At 43.8% G+C, this 18,163-nt stretch overlaps 1 protein-coding gene across 7 annotated transcripts in view; it reads left to right on the top strand.

The window, feature by feature from the left end:
* RUNX1T1 (RUNX1 partner transcriptional co-repressor 1) overlaps window positions 1-18,163 on the top strand; it is a 139,054-nt gene that overhangs the window by 42,525 nt on the left and 78,366 nt on the right. Inside the window, exon 1 of one of the 7 annotated variants that reach the window (XM_032468055.1) lies at window positions 13,275-13,446. The exons of the other annotated variants lie outside the window; for them this stretch is intronic. The gene's annotated coding sequence lies outside the window, so the exon portion shown is untranslated. Of the gene's footprint in view, window positions 1-13,274; window positions 13,447-18,163 lie in introns of those variants that run through there. 7 annotated transcript variants of the gene reach the window in all.

An 18,163-nucleotide genomic window follows, 5' to 3' on the forward strand; every position in this document is an offset into this window, starting at 1 on the left:
GGACTGTGCAGACGTGACTTCTGTGTAATAGACATTTAGAAGTTCCAGCCTCTCTTCAAGCCCTGGCACCTTTTCCATTTTAAATTATTTTCTGTTAATATTTCTGAGTACTCGACCTTTTAGCTCTATATATTTTAAATAATACTGGGAAACTTTCACAAGGCAGCTTCCTGTGTGGTGAATAGGCTTTTGAAAAAGATAAGCATTTAATCTTTTTTTTGGGGGGGGGGTGTTGGCTATAAATTCTGACATTTTCATAAGATAACTAGTTTATTTTTCTTTCTTAGAATAAACATTTGCTTAGTGGACATTCTTTAGAAATGTTTATTAACCGTCTCGTCACTGCACTGATGTTTGATGTTTGCAAAGAAGATGCTGTGATGATCATGTTCTGAGCATCCTTCTCAATCATCACAGGAACACATGCATTTAGAGCTGGAGGGTTGATCTTGAAAGTGCCTTCAGTTGAAAGATGTTGAACTGAGGTTAAGCGACGCGCTCAGGTGATTTATTAAAGTAAGAGGATTCCCCCACCTCACCCCCTTTACCACGCCGCTTCTACACCTCACATCCACGGTAAATCACATTACCATGGTAGTACGTGCACTTCGTTGTCTTTTATCTTCTGCCGTGGGTTGCTCTGACCACATGCTTTCTCCCCTCCTGCCCCAGGACTGCAGAGGTGTGTGGGAGAAAATTCTCCAACAGTAATCACTTGGCCTGTGGCAAAAGTGTGCCAGCAAATTTATCTCATGATTGGTTGGAAGTCAGAGAGCCTAAATGTGGTTAATTACCCGAGTATTAAACAGATCGAATAGCAACGAAGGCTGTGACAAGTGAAAAGCTAGTGTAATAAGGAACTTCAGGTAGTAGACACATGTGGGTTGCTGAAAACGTGCCAGGGAGTTTGGTTTCTCCATGCCATGTCCTCAAGGAGTTTTGAGTTCTCGTGCTCCAGGCAGAGAAGTAAACCATAATTATGACAAATAGTAACAAGAGCCTGGAGACAGGTAAAGGAACCCAGGGGCAAGGAGTCAAGGACGGAGGGGGAAGGGCGGGTGCCGGGCTGATTGGAAAGCCTTCCTGGCTCCTGCGCGCTCCAGATTGAGTCTCTGTTCCTGTAATTTAACTTACTTCAGTTTGTTGTTCTTATACCGAGGACAAGACATTCATTTTGTTTATTAAATGTTAATATCTGTGTGTGACAGTGGGTATAGTATTTCTCGAAAGCCATTTCTTTGTGTACAGTTGTGGTTCTTTGGTAGCTAACCATATCTAACGGAATAAGTCATTAGCTTAAATGACTCATAACTTGAGAACAATAGGGTTTCACACCTGACCAGGAAACAGGTTTCTGTGGCTGGCTTTCTCAAACAGCTGTTTGCATTAATTAATATTAATGCAAATGTACTTTCTGAGAATGTCTAGCTTAATTATGTTTTTCAACCCATAGAGTTCCAATCAAAGGAATCGGGAAATCCTCTTAATCTCAAAGGGAGTATAGAACTGCCATCTCTGAACAGAATAAATCTCTGATCGTATAGTGAGTGTAGCCTTTTATTGAAGGCCTGTGCAGGCCAGTCCCCAGGCTGGGCACCTGACACACTTCCCAGTTCTCACTGGAGTTCTGCGAAGGTTTCTGTGACCACGTGATCTGCTTGAAACCCGAGGATCAGGTAAATTAAACATCCCCCACCCCCACCCCCACCCCCGAAGGACACATAGATACAGCTGAATGGCAGAGATGGGATTCTCTGCTTTGCGGATTTTGGGTTCCTTTTGGTTCTCTTCTTGTTAAGGAGGGGTGTGTGTTGTGCTTGTTGAGAGGATTATGTTGTTACGGAAGCTAGGTGGAAACATTTGAAGGGGAATGTTTGAATTTGAAATAGAGTAGCGTAGAAGGTGGAGCTCTCTGAGCTGAAAAGTAGAAGTGGGAAAGCATTAGCCTCAATCATCAAGAAGGATCTTGGATAAAGCAGACTGGGAGGCAGTTATCTTTCTGTGTATCCCTGCTCCTCTTGAAAGAGTACAGTGGGCAAGACATGGCAGGGCAGCGCGCTGATGTCATTATTTTGAAAAGTCTGGTAGAAATCGTAAATGTGCTCCCTGACAGAGCAGGGTAGGTTAACTAAGACATCACCATTCCAGGCTTTTGGAATGTGGTCATCCTGGCTATCTTCTGTTGATCAGAACCTCAGATGGATGATCTTCTATGTTTTGGATTATAGTGGAAAACTGGAAAGCAAATGATGTGTTCAACACCTTGGCAGACAACATCGTTAACCACTGTGTGGTTAAAACAATCTCAGATCTCTTTGGTAGTGAGACTTTGGTTTTGCCCCAGGAGGGCCTAGACAGGCAGGCAGGCTGTGTTTCCAGAAGATAAGCGTGCTGTGGGAAGGCTGGGGTCTTTTTCCATCATGCCCCTCCTCCTCCTCCTCCTCAAAAAAAAAAAAAAAAAAAGCAGTGGATTTTAAAATTGTGGGATGTCTTTGCTAAAAGATTTCACTTCTGCTTTCCACATTTCCCCTTTAAAGGCTAAGTGATAAGTGCAGTCTGTAAAAAGTCTCACTTTATTAGAGGGGTTCTTTCATTTCTGTGTGGTTTATTAACATCACACAGCATGCACTTTGATGCTCATGCAAGAAAATAAATTTGAAAGTACCCGTGTGCACATGATGCTGTAAAGGGCCTGGCCTCTAGAGCCATGCGATTACACAGGCAGAATGCTCCCTAGGACGGAGGGGTATTAGAAGGTGTCTGTATCGCGTGTTTATGGCTTTAACAAGAGTCTTAAAGACTCTGACAAAATAAACAGACCATTCTTAATCCGGGACGATTTTGATGGGGTGCTAAATTATGCAGAACTCTGGGAAAGACAATTGCTGTGCTTCTGAGCGTATCGTTACATCTGAACTTTGCGTGATTTAACTTCACTGCCTTCCTCCGGACTCGTGTGGTTTAATGATTTTCAGGTTATTGGGAGGAAAATGTGTAATAAAATTTGAGGGTCCTGTGGTAACAATTTATATATTCTTTCATTTGAAATGCTTAACATGTGTCCTGACAAAGACATGCCTGCAACAAAGAAAAGCCTTGATTCTGACACTTCCCGCGTGAGGTGGGCGCCGTTTGGCCCTTAGTACGGGGTATCGCTGGACCTGTGTCCTCGGCACTTGTGCCGACACTTCATCTGAAAGGTCTGTTGACATTTATTTTTTCCTTTCTGCACTAGCATTAGTTGTACTTGTGCAGCCTAGAGATAGGAAAATATTAAAGGAATCACAATGAAGATTTTTGTCTCTAGAGAGCACTTTGGTTTCCTCCAGAATTTTCTGGAATGTTCTTAACCATTGGTTTATAAAATACAGCAGGATGGAAACCAGAGGTAAAACCCACCTTCTTAATTACCCGGGCATTCTCTTACACACCAGTGTTTGCCGGCTGAGCGTGAAATCCTCACCCCCCCACCCGCCCCCAAAAAAGAGAGAAATGTAGATGCGATTGGCCTTTCACAACCTTTTCTGGCTTTTGTACAACTTGGGAGTCTTTCTAAAGAACTTTGGTGAAAGGAGGAGTTACCTGTTGCTGTCACGTAGCTGTTGGCTACACAGAGGCGGGCCTTCCTACCTGTTTTTCGTTTTTATCTACATTTCACTCATATCCTACATTCTGGGGGTCAGGCGTTTGGTGCTTTGGTACCTTCTACTCATGTCACGTGTTCTGTGGGTATAGCATATCCCAGTGATGTTACTACACCTTTTACTGAAACCTTTTGGGGGATGGGACCAGAAAACAGAAGGAGGAGCTCTTTAAGCTATGAAGTTGCTTCTGTTTGTCTTGTTTAAAATTTCTGTACATGCTGGTTCGTCGTTTTGAACGGCCCTGGCCTTTCTACAATTACTACATTGTGTTTTATGAGGCCGTCTGTCAAAAAGCCACAGGGCACCGGGAACGCCCCTTCCTGGGTGCGAGTCGGGCTTCTCCCACCTGGCGGTGTGACCGGGAGCAAGCCGTTCCACCGTCTGTCTGAGCGTCACTTCCTTGTCTTGGAGACAGTCACTCTGCCTTGCTGGCCCTCTCCTCACAGCGCAGTGGCGGTAACGACTGTAAACGTGCTGCGTCTCCCAGAAAAGCCGAGGTCACAGGCCAGCCGTAGTTACTAAGGGCAAACAGTGATACTCTCTGGCCTTAAACATAGGGGACAGTGTCCGAGTCACAGGAAGGGTCCCTCGGCTGCTGTGCTTCGTGAATTTTGTCTGCATTTGACAGCACGTTCTGTCTCTTCTCTTTCTATTGCCTGTCCCCTGCGTTTACGCATTCCAGTAATTTGCTAACTTGGAGGCCAGATAACCAAACTTAGAATGGTGAGCAAAATAATAAAGTGTATGCATAAGTGAACACCTGAAAAGCCTAGCTTTTCCCCCTTCCCCACATGTTAGTAAGTGGCAGTTCTAATTTGCGGCACCATTTTGGGTGACTCGGAGGCCTTCCCCTCCTTGTTGCTTTGCTTGTCTCCTGGTAGGAGGTGTTGCTGGAGAGCTGGAGTCTGTCTAGCCTTTTATGAATTCCAAGATACAGACTCTTCTTTGTCATTTGAAATAATAGACATTTTAAGTGTCATCAACTTTTCTTGATAAAGCTGCCATTTGCATTAAGATCTTGATTTCCTAGTTCTAATACTTCCATTCCAGGCTACCTGTGAAGCTGGCAGACAGCAGGCAATCAGCAAATGTTTGCTTAATAAATAAGCTGGGATGAGAAGTGGACTGGGTTTCACAGATTTTAAAGAAAGAAAGAATGCACAGAGCATGTTAACGGTGAGAGTGAAAAATTAAAAAGAGAATCTTAGAAAAATTTTTGTAAGTGGTATTTAGGAACCAAGCATTTTCTTAGGGTTAAGGAAAAATAATACATTTATTTTTTGGCCATACAACTTTATCGGTAGCTAGCTGCATATTAGTTAAAATTGCATGTATTATAAACCTGATCATTTATCATGATCATATTTACTAAAAGTATAGTACCCCATGTAACACTTAAAAAAACTTTCTGACATAATTACTGAAATCAGAAACAAAGCCACAGGCTTTTGATAGGAGTAATATTCGGGGAAATGAGCACTCACTCTACCTGAGCACTTGCATGCAGTTCGGGAGTGTGGGTGTGAGGTCTCAGTGTCCCAGCAGACATACTGAGTAAGATTCTAGCAGGAGACAAATGTTAGCAAAATATTTTCATCTTTTCAGTTACACAGTAAATTCCATCCACAGTTTCTTCTACCAATAATCTTAGATGAGTAGCAGTTTGATAGGCTGATAAAATTTATCCTAAAGACTCCAGAGAGACTGCTAAAATAATTCATTCAGTGCGTGACGCATAATTTCTTGAAAAACATGTAATTTCTCCTAATAGTACGGCTTTCTCTAAATAGTTTTGCCCTCTTATATTTGCTTCAACATTTACATTCAATCCTTTGAAAGGGATGGGAGGGCAGGTTTGAGTTTCAGAGAATATCGTTTCCTGGTATATCTTGAAAGAATGATCTTGCTGATTTGACAGATATTTGGTAAGTATTTCTCTTAATTTGTGCCCTTTAAAAATTTATAGGTCAGTGTTGCTTATCAGCTCTGTTTTTACAAGAATATTACTGATATTCTGTGTGGAGTACAGACTTTCCAAAGGTCTTTTAGAGCACTTTGGAAACATGGTGTCGGATGATGTAATTAAGTGGTCCTCAAAGTGGGGTCCACAGGTCAGCAGTATGGAAATGCATGTTTTCTGTCCCTCCCCAAACTTTCTCAGAAGCTCTGGAGTTTTTTTGGATCATGGAGGCCCCAGGTGAATGGAAGTCAAGGCAATTTATTTGTTTTAAATGATGTGCTTAAAAAGTAATACTCAAGAAATTACCGATAATGTATTTGTTCTGAGCCTTGGTTTCATTTTCCTTCTTTTCATTTATTTATTTTTTATAATGTCTTACAGAGGTCCTGGGGATTGAACCCAGGACCTCCTGCATGCGAAGCATGCACTCTACCACTGAGCTGCACCCTCCCCTCCAGCCCCAGTCCCCTGAGCCTTGGTTTCTGCTGGCATATTTGGATGCCCACAAGTTGCAGCTAAATTGACTGAGATGGTTAAGAAAAGGTGCATTTTCATCCAATTCTGGGATATTATTTGTTCTGATAGTTATTTTTAAAGAAGGGAGTCTATTTCGAGCACTCAGGTACCATTTGTTTCGTCCTTGCCTCGTTTTGAGGTCACCATCTGATTATTCAAAATTCTGTGACTTTAGCTGATCATCTTTGGAGGGTGTTTAGGTAGACCTCAGTTTCACAATAATACCAGGTAATCTTGAAGGTTTAGACATACAAAAGCATTCCTTTCTGTTCCCCTGTGTCTAACGTAAATAAAGGTTCAGCGTAATTACAAACGCGGCATCAGGAGTGCCTGGAAGGAGATTTATTCCTTACCTCTCCTGTATCTTTTGCTGCTCTCTTTTGTGCTTGGTGTGCCTTCAGGAAGCACAGTCTGACACGCTCTGTGGCCTTTGCCTCCTGTGATAAAATAGATTGAAATGATTCCTGACACCATCTGGTGAAGAGGAGCGGCCCTGGAGAACTGTGCTTTGAGAGAAAGTAACTGAATGCTAAGAAATGTGCAAGTCTAGGGACACAGGCAAAGGTTTTTTTTTTTTTTTTTTTTTTTTTTTAAGAGCATGAACATTAATACATCTTCTTGAGGTTTGATGGGACATGTACTGCCTACTGCCCCATCTGGTGCTTACGATAGCATGGCATATTAGCATGCTGCAAGTTCATAATGTATTCAGGGGGAGGAAGCATCCCATGCATACCAATTGAGGCATCCTCTCTTTCAGAACTGCTTTTGAATTTCAATGATGTTTATATCTTCCAAGCCGTGACCGAACTGAGCATTTCCGCTTGAAGGAATAACATGAGAGAGAGAGAGAGAGAGAGAGAGAGAGAGAGAGAGTGTGTGTGTGTGTGTGTGTGTGTGTGTTTTCATTCGTGCTCTCTCCTAGTCCCTCATTAATTTATCTTCTTTCCTCCCTTTTTTCTGGATGAAGTTATAAGTGGTTTTTAATATCATGCTTTATGACTTTTAATATTTTCTGTTTTGAAACCACATAATACTTTGTTGTTATTTCACTTACGGCACTTAAAACATTTTGCCCTGTGAAATTGTGTAGCTGTCCCCTTAGAGATTAAACACTTTTTAAGGCTCAGACCTGTATCTAATTACGTATGTGTCTCCATGGCACCTAGAGTGTAGTCGTCCGTTTACTGAGCTCCCACTGTGAGTGTGATGCCATCGCAGGTGTTGAGGGATTCCTGGTGAGCAAGCCTGGTGGGTCCTTCCCCTCAGGACCTTTGTATTTTTGTTGGGAGAAGACAAACAATAAACAAAGAAGCAGATACATTCATAAAATAATTTCGCGTGAGGAGGAGTACAGATAAAAGCCAGGCTGGAGGGCAGGTGAGTGAGGGCTGAGTGGCGCCAGTTACTTAGGTTGGATTGTCAAGGAGGGCACCTCTCGGGGGTAAGACTTTTGCAGAGACCTGGGTGATCTGAGGAGCTAGTGGCAAAGGAAAAGCAAGTTCAGAAGCCCTGAGCTGTGAAGATGATCGGTATTTTCCAAAGGTAGTTTGAGCCAAGTTCAGGAGTCAACCCATTGCTAGGAGTTGAGATTTTATGCTAAGTGTGTCTAGAAGCCATCAAAGGTGACGTGGTCTTAAATTACCGTTTAAAAGGATAACTTGAGCTGCTATGTGTCCTGCCCTTAGAAGGCACTAAATAACTCTATCACAGGAAGGAGGTGAACCTTTAAATCCATTGAGGCGCTCTGTCAGATTGAATTAGCATGGATTTCAGAGTCAGGAAGGCACCTCTGGGTTCTGGCCTCGGTGTTTGACTTTGAGCAGTTGTTTAACCTTTTTTCGCTTATGTCTTCTCATCTGTTAAAAGGGAAAATTAGTGCCTAAAATCATGGTATTATTGTGAGAATTAAGTGAGTTCATTCACTTAAAAGACCCAGCTCAGGGCCCAGTTCTTAATAGGAGCTTGATCTGCCATCGACACACAACGATCATAATAGAACATTTGGGATGGTTTCGAGGAATATTTAAACAGTTGGCTGCATCTTGCTGGGACTCCTTTTCTGGTCCTGTTATCTTCTTAATAAAACACTGCAACATGTTGCCAGGGTGGCAGTGCACAGCAGCTGCAGTCTGCTGCTCTCCATCTAGAATCATGCGAGGAAGGAAACTCAAGGAATCCTGTGGCAACATCCATGCCCAGTGATGCAACCTAGGATTTAAAAAAAATAGAAAAAAAAATTCTTTTTAGCCAAAATGCGTCTCAGCAAACTGGAAAAATTTTTACAAGTTTAGCATTCTTTTTTTTTAAAAGGAATTTTGGGGAGGTCAAATTACCTTCTGAATTAGAGTGAAAATTGTGGTATGAAGGATATTATGAAGTTTTAATTCATAAAGCGGTACCTGTTCATTAGTCACAGTAGATACCAGCCTTTTGAAAGGAATTTGTTCAGTGCACTCAAATGGAGAGAATGCGGAGCCCCTTAATTTTTGCATCATGCACTTAAGTGCAAGAAACAATCCTGCAGATATTTTCATTTCTCCTGTGAGGCAATGTTTAGCTTGTCAGACTTTCTGTAGAGGAATCGTGGGGCTGGGGGTGGGGGCAGATCTTGCTGGTGGCTGAATATGTGAGGAGAGTTCCAAGTCTATTGTCTCGGACATAATCTTACCAGATGCATGGGTTGAGTTATTCTTTAAACTAGCTCCCCACTTTTAGAGCTACGTGTTTGTTTTGGGCTAGAATTTCTCCCCTCTTCAATCAGCAGATTATTTTTTATATACCCTCCCCCACCCCAACAGTCAAGAAAACAAATGACACTTGAGGAATGTGAAGCGGGAGGTAGTGTGGTTAACTCGACCGAGTTTCATCAGCACTTGGCGAGATTCTTGCCCTGTTTTTTGATGTCCCGCAGACCTGTGCAGAGCCGCTGACATCTGCATGTGATGTGAGCCGAGGCACGCTTATCGCTGCCATATTCCGGCTGGGATGTAAGAAGGGAAGGGACGCACAGTTGCTGTAGAACTTGGGGAGGTGGGAACCGCAGTTCGGAACAAGGCAGCTGGCTGTCAGCTCCTGAGATGGGTCATCTTCCTTAGTTAAGGACCAGTTGGGTTCTTAACTACAGCAACTTTCAGAAGTGATGGGTTTGCAGGGCTTCAGGAAAATTCAGGGGGGCTTAGCTTCATCCCTGAGAAATAGCCTTACAGATAACGTTGTTGGCCATCCCAAATGTGGTCTGTTCAGCACCCCGTGTGCATCCTCATTGTACCCTCCCTGCAGGATGCCATGGATGCAGATACTTGCATGGTATGTTTCCCTCTAGAAAGAGAGGATGGAGAAAAGCCAGGCTGCCCAGGTGAGACAGGCACGCACACTGATAGGTGTTGGGTCCAGCAGACAGGAACCCCACGCACGGTTAGTTTGTTTGGATTACGTGATACAATATTGCGAACCGCTACTGGGCGTCTCCTCTCTTGTTGAGTAAGAACAGTGACCACATATTGGCCCATCACCCAGTTTGTGATTATTTTCCATTACTTTGCAAGGGTGGCCTTTATTTTTGACCAGTGTCTCTCACATGGGTTTTTGGTTTCCAGGAGTGGTAACAGTCAGCTCTCTGCACCTCTTCAAAATTTGTTTCCTTAGAACAGAAGTTAAAGATGCTACACAGAGTCTACTTAGGTAAAATGAACAATCTCACCTTCAAAAGACCAGGCTGGGTGTCACATGTGTGCTTCGTTCCCTGTCTGTCTGCTTCTCTCTTCGTCCCTCCCTCCCTCCTTCCTTCCACAACACACTTTACAACAGAGGCTTTAGCATTTCTAGACATTTAACCCATGACAAGCTTTAGTTATGCTAAAGTCACACTGCACACACAGTGTCTTAATAACGATCTGCTATGCTTGCCCACCAGTTTAAGAATGAGAAAAGAGCAGGGCCTGGACACATCATTTACTGACACCTTGTACATTTTAACAGAATCAGAATTCCCTAAAGGTCTGAAAAAAAAAAGTATATGGAATGTTCATTTAAGCAATCAGTATATTACAATTCATTGTGAATGTTTAACTTTAAAGTTACCTATGAATTGAAATTCATTGGTTGGATCGGTTCATTCGGTAAGCTAAACATTTGGGAGCAAAGTTAGCAACGTACACTGACAGGACACCTTCTCGAGCGCTCAGGCAGTGGTCTTACGTAAAAGAATTATGTGGGAACTTTTCTTGAAAGAGTGCTCAGCTGCTCAGAGTTGAGATCCTGACCTGTTTCCTTTCCATTGTAAATTTTAGCATTTAGACGGGTGTGTAGCAGATGTGGGAGGAAGTGGGTGAATAGATAAAGTGGGTGTGGCATCCTTTGCCCTGAGGTAACCTCTGAGGCAATTTTGGAACAAATTGAGGTCAATGACTCTTGTCTGTTACTCCTTTTTTTTTTGGAAAAATATTTGATTATATAAATGTACGCTAATTTGACTGTTTTCTTGTCATATACTTAAATTGTTTCTGATTATTGTTAAGTGTGCCTTTTTTAATCAGTGCATAGCTGCTCTGAGTTGAATTGTATCCCCTTAAAAGATATGTTGAAATTATTATTTTTTTAACACCTTTATTGTGATATGATTTCTGTACAGTAAACTATACATACTTCAGATGTACAATTTGATGAACTTTGATAAATGTCTACACCCATGAAACCACCACCACAATCAAGATGGCTAACATTTGCATCACTCCCCAAGAGGTGCAAATTTCGAATTCCCAATTTATCCCTTCCCACCCCCTTTACATCCTGGTGACCATAACTTTGTTCTGTATGTCTGTGATGGTGTTCCTTTTTTACCCATAGTGCCTAGCACAGTGTTTTACACATAATATGGTTGATGAATGTCTCGTAAAAATACTCTGTAACTCAGTTGTAACAGTTCTGTAAGTGATGCGTTCATTTAGTGGGTCATGTAGTGAGCATGGATTGGGCCCTTTGTATCTGCTGCACCACCGGGACTGAGTCCGTGAGTGAAACAGGGGCAGTTCGTTGTCCTCATAGGACTTACATTCCAGTACGTGTGGGGTGGACATGGGGATGGGAGGAGGGGAGCAGACAATAAATGATAAGCATGAAATATAAGTGAATCCTGTAGTATGTGAGAAGGTGGTAACTATGAACAAACTGGGTAGGCTGAAAAAGGTCCTTAGGACTGCTGGGGCAAGGGATCAGGTTGCAGATTTAATGTGGGTGGATGCCATGGGCCTCTGAGAAGAGACTTTTGAGCAGTGATTTCAGGTGGCTGTAGGAGGGAAGAACATAAAGGCGGAGAGGCAGGGAGGCTGGAGTGAGGCTCGGTCATTTCAGGAGCAGGATGGAGGCCAGTGTGGTGGGGCTGGACCTGGCCGAGGATGGACGAGTGCTGGGAGATGAGAGTCAGAGAGGTGGCAGGGAGGGTGAGGGGGAGATCATGTTTCATTTTAGGCCATTAAGGACTCCTCTGTCTAAGAGATGCAGTGCCCACCCCAGGCCACCTCTGCCCAGCACGTCTGCGTGATGCCGTGACATCAGGTGTTTGAACAGTGTCTCAGCCTGCAGACCTCAGTGAGCCTCGTGGACGGTCCTGTCATTGATTATCCCATTGCAACATGCACATGACTCGACTGTTACTGGTGTTCAGTCCAGTTTGTTTTCTCTGTGCCGCAGGGTGAGTCCTTTAACCTAAGTAGCACTCCACGCATCGCTGGTCAAGCCTGTATCTTCAGTCTTCTTTGGGCCCTCACTGCTGCATTCTAGACTTTTCAACCCATTTTGCTTATGACCTGTTGAGGAACTGGCATTGGCCAGAGGTAAACTAACAGTCACGCTGGAGTCATGTTAAACCCTTTGTGTAAATAGTGTTTGCGTAAAGGGCACTTTTTTGTTACTCGTGTTATCCGCTTTGGCTTAGAATCTTTACATTTCTCTTAATAAGCGGTCCGCGTGTTACGGTCTGTCAGGTCGGCCTCCCCACTGCCCTTGAAATGGGTCAAGCCGGTACAGGTTACCCTGGCATCACCTTATAGCACATGAGAAGTCAGCTGTGCAGTAAAAGTCATTGCTCTCTTCTGTCAAGGCAAAGACAAGTCTGCAGTGATTCGTAAATGGAAATCAGGTGTTGAGGAAATATTTGTGTCCTCCAGGAGAACACATGATGTGGTGTAGACTTCCTGAGTAACAGTCATGCCAGTTTAATTGTCTGAGTCACTTCTTTGGACCCACTTAAAACTTCTGAGCTCTGTCAGGTTGCTGCCCTGTCTCAGAGTAACTGAGAGCAGCGGCCTCTTAGTCATCGTCTCAAAGTGTAACTGAGTCTTTTGGTAGTTGCACACGAGAGAGGGTACATTTTAATATTTACAAAATATTTAGCTACTGACTCTGGGGATGACTTTGTACAAAGCACAGTGGGGATTGATTTCAGAGAGAGGACACGGTCCCAGCACTGGAGCAACTTGAAGTCTGGCAGGGGAGGTGAAGTTGAGATAATGTTGCCATGGAAATTGAGGGGCAGGAAAGTGGAGATTAATTGGGAAGAAATTGCAAGAGGCAGTGAGGGCCCACATCAGCATGGGAGGGATTTAAACGCACCAGGGAGCTGGAGGCTACAGGATAGGAGTCCGTTGAACGTGTGCTATTATTTTGGAGAAAAGGAGGCAACAGAATCAGGGATGCTGCTGACATGGGAGCCTGGGTAACTGGCAGGGCGGCCTTGCCTCAATGGAAACAAAAGAGCCAGGAGGAAGAAGTGGTTTCATGGAAAGGATAATCTTTCTGATACGTTGAGTTTGAAACCCTTCAAATAATTGGAGCTGTTCTGCAGACAGTTGGAAATGTGGGAGGGCAGCTTCTGTGAGGAACTGAGTCCTGAGCTAGAAACGTGAAGTGGGAAAAAATTAAATTGTCCATGATTACAAGGGGTAGATGGTTTTGAGAAAATGGAAGATGCTGGATTAATGTTTTATCAAAGTGTTGAAGTTATATTATGGTTTGTCGTGACTATGGATAAGTTCCCATTTTGAAATTAACTTATATTCTTTCCATTTGTATTTTATACCTTTATTTCCCCTATTTTTGAGATAGCATTTATATTTCTTTTAATGATAGCCGTGCTCACGTCTCACGATTATGAGGACTGTGTCTCGGCCCCGCGTTCCGCTGCTTCCTGTTGCCGGCCTCCTGTCTGTAGCTGCCTCGCTGTGGAACGGGCGGACTTTTGAGCACCCCGACGTGAGCCACCGTGGTTTCCAGGTGGAGGGGGGCACAGTGCTTCAGAGCTTGGGTTTTGCAGTCAAACAGAACTGGGTACGATTTCCCCATCTGCCCTCCCTTTTCCTTGCTCTGCCTCATTTTGCTCGCCTGGTTCTCCTGAGTATTAAATAAAATCATGGAAAGTATGGCACACATGGCCCCCAATAAATGGCTGCTGAAGGAGTAGGAGTGATGGTCATGATAGCGGATGGTAGTATTTATTCTACCTAAACTCCATCAGGTTTCTCCAAAGGCTTCTTCTGTATGTTGCAGACGTGCGGGACCCTGAGTTTGCTGGCTCCTCAGCCCGCCTTGTCGTAGTACTGACTCATTTTTGTCATTCACAACAGACCGGCACCCTCTTGGCCCCGTACTGCCTTTTCCCCCCCGTGGATGCTGCTCCCAGTGTGGCGCTGACTTCACAGCTGCCTTTCTGTGTGTCCTGGAAGGCCTCACGTCAGTTTTCTCATTCACAAAAGGTGAATACAGCCGACTCTCAGCTCCAGCCTCTTTATTCAGAGTGAATTGATTTTGACCCTCTCACTCCCACTGCCTCTCTTTTGCCCGTATCACTGCTAATTAATTTCTGCACAAGAGAATGAGCAAAAGCAGTGATAAAACATCAAACTGGAATTAGTTCATGTTGGTTCATGAGGATTTTTGAGAGCAGGCAGGGCCAAGTGTGTTACTTACTATGAGCTTTGACTGGGTTTTCACTTATTTATTTATGCCATTCCTGACTCCTGTTCTCCTGGGTCGCAAGTGTCTGTGAGATACTTACCCATGAGAACAGCAGTTGTGTAAAACAAACAGACATCATCTGATAAAGAATTTGGAAATTTGGGGGATAAATTCAACTGAAGGTATTGTGATTTTTAATACCATCTTCCCAAAATTCTGAGGAAAATATGACTGAAAATTTTTGCATTTGCTGTGTTTAATGTAATAGTTTATGTTCACTGTAACAAATACAAAATGACCCTTTTACTTTTTATTTTATTCCATTTATTTAAAAATTTTTTGTCTTTCTGTATTTACTAAATTTTATGAGATGATAATTGTAGAGGTGTTTCATAAAGGCTCTTACGGTTTTGTGCCAACCTGCTAAGACCTGGGTGTTTTTCCTTTTAGTGGATTTCGCTTGCTTGCTTATACCGGGGCTCAAAGAGGAAAAAGGAGCTAAGGGTTTCTTTGTAGAAAGGGATTTCACAAACTTGGTTTGGGGACATTTGAGGATATCTTAGCTAATCTTAGATAATGGGTGTCAATTTTCTTAAAATTATTTTCAACTGAATAAAATTAACTTCTTAGATAATTTTTTTTTTTTAGTTGAGGGAGGAGGCAGGATGCTCTATAATCAGATAGGCTGGCAAAGAAGTCTGAGAAATTAGTGCAGATTAAAATTCCTCCCAGGAGGAGTCCTCCTCCATACTTAGCCTTCATTTTTTATGAAGAATAAGAGAGGTATCTTCTTGGGAGAGAAACAACAAGTGGGAGACTGAGGTCTGGGTGAGTTCTCTGCATATGAACAAATAGGGACACAAGCGGGGGACGGAAAAAGATAGAAATACAGTTGTTTGCTAAATCTTCTCTTTCTAACTCACTCGCCGAATCCAAAGACATAGCTTAGGGCAGCAATGAAATGGGACATGGTCTTCTCACGAGAACGCGGTGTCTGTGTCATGAGCCGTGTTTACGTTTTCCCTTTGTGTCAGCTCATCCCAGATTCTCAGTGTCGCCCTAAGTGAGAGCTGCCATTGGCTGAGTGCTTGGGTGTGTCCCAGCCATCGTGGACGTGTTCTCATTTAATCCTCAAAATCACCTACTGAGGCAGTTGCTAGGACCACCCATATCTTAAGGAGAGGAAATGAAGGATCAGAGGTCAAGGACTTGGCCCAGGTTAGAAGATGCACCTAGGATTCCGTTCATGGCCTGTTCACGTCCAGCCCACACGCTTAGTTGCCCTTCCGTCCTGTTCCCAGCGTGTTGTTGTCACATCATAGGCAGCGGGCACTTAGAATAAGGCCATAGAAGTTTTACAGTTGAAAGAAATCTGAAAGAACCATACTTTCATTTTACAGGAAAAGAAAAAAAAATATATGTATCTGTGTGTGTGTGTGTGTGTGTCTCCCAAAGTTTTTAACAGTCTTTCTTTTCGGCCAGCCAGTTGACCAACAGATTTTTTTTTTTTTTTTTGAGCGTTTACTGTGTGTCAAGTAGTAGGTAAGCCAAACATGACCCATGTCTTGCTGGAGCCCTGGTGGCCTTTCTGTGCTTGGTGGGGGACACTAGTGGTGTGGTACAGTAGTTACGTCAGGAGCGTGGGCCCTGAAACCATCCTCCTTGACCTTGAATCTTGTTCACCGGGGGCCAATGGGGAAATTGCTTCATCTTTTTACGGCCCGATGTTTCCGTCTATCAAGTGGTAATGTTAGTAGCATCCGTCACATCGGCCCGTTGAGAAGATTAAAAGTTAACACATGTAAAGTGTTTAGCAAGGTACCTGGCTCTTGGTGAATCCTCAGTATGTAGAATTGCTATTAAGGTGTTTTGACAATGTTAGTATTAGTAGTGAGCTTTCACCCTAACAAGGAAGACACACACAGTTATTTGCAACAAGACGTGTGCTGTGTTAGGACAGGGGAAGGAGCAGACGGCTTTGGAGCGCAGCACAGCCAGATCCCCTCACTCCCAGTCAGCTCGGGGCAGGGGCTGGCACAGCCGTGCTGTGTTCTTCTTCTTCTTTCTTTTTAATATTTTATTTTGAGGCAGGTTCAACCTCTAGAAAAGTTTCAAGAATACTTCAAAGAATGCCTGTGCAGTCCTCACCCAGACACTGCATTCCAGCTTTCAACAGTCATCACAGAAGCGCCTTTTTAGGGATCACATGAATCACCCAGTTTTCATGCGTCTCTGATGCCCTTCGGTCTGGAGCAGTTGCCAGTCTTCTTAATGTTCATGACCTTGAAATGTGACGATCATAGGTTAGGCATGTAATAGAATGTGTCTCAGTTAGCAATGCTGTTTTCTTTCTCACCTTATTTGTTTTTCTTTTCTTAACTTGATGACTTTCTTTATCTTGTTGTCCTAAATCCTAGTGGGTTTTGACTCACAGCAGTTTGCCAGCAAGTATTTATTCAGAAGCAGCCCCTAAGCATTTGCTCAGTAAGCGCCGTGGACTGCTGGGGTGGAATGAGCCTTCTGAGGGGTGCCTGTGAATGTGTACGTCGGAGACACACACTTGCAAACACGATGATCGTAACAGATGATGCGAAGTTCCCTAATAGATACATGCATGCCAAGTAGAGCCTAAAGAATGGAGTGTTCAACTTTCCAATTTGAATGTGGAGCTAGGGTAATGAGGGAAGCCTTCATGGAAGAGGTGGCATTTCTTGTGTGTCTTGAACGATCACAGCTCCTTTTGCCAGAGGACATTTCAAATCCAGGGAAGAACATAAAACAAGAATACTAAGGCCTGAACCAGCATGGCTAGAACTTACAGCATGAGAAAGTAACAGAAGTACACATCTGTCTTGTACGTGGGAGAGGCAGAAAGAAAAGTCACTGGATTTTTTTTTTTTAAGTAACTGGATACTTTTAAGCAGAGGAATCATATTGTTGGCTTTGAATGTTAACCACACTCTGGGAGAGATGTGGAAGGTAAATTGAACAGGTGAATTCTGCAGTCGGCCTGGTGAGATAAAAAGATAATTGGCTGTAGTGTCAACGAGCGAGAGAAGGCAGGTGGGAGAGGTGGGTTCTGGGGGCACTAGCTAGAGAGAACCGCAGGGCTGTTGCACCTCAGCTGGATACGGGGCCAAGGAGCGGGGAGTCAAGGTTTAGGACAGCTCTCAATTTGGATTTGGGCAGCTGGTTACCATCAACTAGAATAGTGTGGACAGTGAAGCACTTTGAAGAGTTGACTCTCAGGTTTATCTGGCATATGACTGCTGAAGGTATTCTGGAAATCTTGATTTGAAGTCACTGGTGATAGCTAAAGCCTTTAGAGTGACGCACTCAGGAGGCAAATGGGTGGGGTACAGAGAGGAGAGCCTTGAAAGGAACACTGGTGAATACCAGGACACCTGAGAGCCAGATGCCATTAAAATCCGGGGTGGGGGGGCAGAGAGTTTCACGGAAGGAGTGAGCTACAGTGTGAAATGCTGCAGAGGGGTCAGTGATTGGGACGGGCCAAGACTGCCTTTTGGATTTGGCCGTCCAGGGAAGACAGTCACCAGGAAGCTCCGTCCCTTGGTTGGAACTTGACTGTGGTGAGTCGCAAACTGGATGCAAGAGATGAAGGTGGGAAGGCGTCTGTCCACCCAGAGGGAGGGGTTGGTTTGTTCTTGGTCAGGGGGATTTGAGCAAGTCTAGGTACGGGTGGAGTCAGACAAGCTGAAAATAAAGAGAGGGCGGAATGCCCTAAAGGCAGAAGTCACCTCTTCCAGATTTGGGTGCCGATAAGCAGGAGCTCTGAGGGTGAGGTTTGCAGGGACTTGATGTCTGATAACCTCACTTTATTTGCTTCAATAGGGCATGAGGTGATCAGAATTTGACTGGAGGGTTGAGTCAAATGATGTCTTCAAGATTAATGCACTCATATGTTTCACCCTGACTTTCTAGCCTCATCCGTCTAGGGCCCTCCCAGGCTGCACGTGGTTGGGTGCTTTAACCCAGAAAGCCTTCTTCATTGTCTCTGTCCTGTTCAGCTTTTCCTCTTGGCTTTATCACACCACCCATCTAACCTTGACCTTAGCATGAACTCATGGGA

The sequence above is a fragment of the Camelus ferus genome, chromosome 25, assembly GCF_009834535.1.
Source record: "Camelus ferus isolate YT-003-E chromosome 25, BCGSAC_Cfer_1.0, whole genome shotgun sequence".
NCBI classification, from domain to species: Eukaryota; Metazoa; Chordata; class Mammalia; order Artiodactyla; family Camelidae; genus Camelus; species Camelus ferus.